General features: G+C 45.2%; 1 non-coding gene across 1 annotated transcript; it reads right to left on the bottom strand.

Moving 5' to 3' along the window:
* Positions 1-451: 451 nt before the first annotated feature.
* Positions 452-523, bottom strand: TRNAW-CCA (transfer RNA tryptophan (anticodon CCA)). Its single transcript has one exon. It is a non-coding gene; the product is annotated as a tRNA-Trp (tRNA).
* Positions 524-1,579: the final 1,056 nt, after the last annotated feature.

Here is a 1,579-nt window from a genome sequence, read left to right as displayed (position 1 = left end):
AACCCCAGCTCACAACTTCTCTCAGGTCTGGAGCCTCGGAGATTCCAATCTCGTTACGTAGGTGGAACCCTGATTAAGAACATCAACAAGGCTTTTCAGTGACTGGGAAGCCGGGAGAAGGATGTCGGATCCCATTGTCCTCCAGGCCTTGTGACCCTCCCCCGAGTCCCCTCAATAAAGCGGCTTGATCTCAAAAAAACAAAAACAAACAAACAAAAAAATCAACAAGAGGGGCGTGGCCAAGATGGTGGAGTAGGAAGACCTCGAGCTCACCTCCCCCCATGGGCACACCAAAACTACAACTATTTACAGAGCAATATATTTTTTTAATATTTATTTATTTATTTGGCTGTGCCAAGTCTTAGTCTGGCACGCAGGATCTTCAGTTGAGGTGTACAGGATCTTTTAGTTGTGACGTACGGGCTTCTTAGTTGTGGCACGCAGGATGCAGCTCCCTGACCAGGGATCGAACCTGGGCCCCCTGCGTTGGGAGCAGGAGTCTTAACCACTGGACCACCAGGAAAGTCACTACAGAACAACATTGATGAGAAAGACCTGCAGACTAGCAGAAAAGGTCTTCTACAAATAAAGTACATAAAGAAGAAACCACAATGGGATGGGTAAGAGGGGCAGAAACACAGCACAGTCAAGACCCATACCCCCAGGGTGGGCGACCCACCAACAGGAGAATAATTCCAATTACAGAGGTTCTCCCTAAGCAGCAAGGGGCTCGAGTCCCACCCTGGGTTCCCCAGCTTTGGGGTCTTGCACTAGAAAGAAGAGACCCAAGAATGTTTGGCTCTGAAGGCCCCCAGCCAGAGGGCTGTGAGAAACAGAGTCTCCACTCTTAAAGGCTCACTTTCCAAGTATGGTTTCTACTGAAAGCATATCACTTCTGCACTGTCCTCAAGTCAAAAGACCATAAGTTGAACCATGGTCAGTTGGGGACAAGCTGGAGTCTAACATTAGTATAATCGAAATTTTCAAAGGAGAGAAAAAGAATGAAAGATATATTTGAAGAAACAATGGCCAGAGATTTTCCAAGTTGGACTACTATATACTCACCAAATCAAGAATACCAATGAACCCCAAGCATAAGAAACATGAATAAAACCACACCAAGGAAGATTATGATCGAATTGATCAAAACTACTAATAAAGAGAAAATTTTAAAAGCACTCAGAGAAAGAAGTTATGCTATATATGAAAAAGAATCAGAATTGTAATAAATTTCTCGTCAGAAAAAATTTGAAGGCTGGAGCAAAATATTTAAAATTCTGCAAAGTACCAGCAACAAAAACAAAAACAATTTAGAATTCTATACCCAGGAGGCCTTCTCTGGTGGTGCAGTAGTTAAGAATCCGCCTGCCATCCCTCCTCTGGGAAGATCCCACCTGCCTCGGAGCAACTAGGCCTGTGAGACACAACTACTGAGCCCATGTGCCACAACTACTGAGGCCCGTGAGCCATGACGAGATAAGCCACCACAATGACAATGAGAAGCCCTCACAACATAACAAAGAGTAGCCCCCACTCACCGCAACTAGAGAAAGCCTGTGCACAGCAAAGAGGACCCAAC

Source organism: Hippopotamus amphibius, chromosome 8 (assembly GCF_030028045.1).
Source record: "Hippopotamus amphibius kiboko isolate mHipAmp2 chromosome 8, mHipAmp2.hap2, whole genome shotgun sequence".
Classification (NCBI taxonomy): Eukaryota; Metazoa; Chordata; class Mammalia; order Artiodactyla; family Hippopotamidae; genus Hippopotamus; species Hippopotamus amphibius.
The sequence above is the reverse complement of the archived record's forward strand: the minus strand, read 5'-3'. Positions and strand labels throughout refer to the sequence as shown.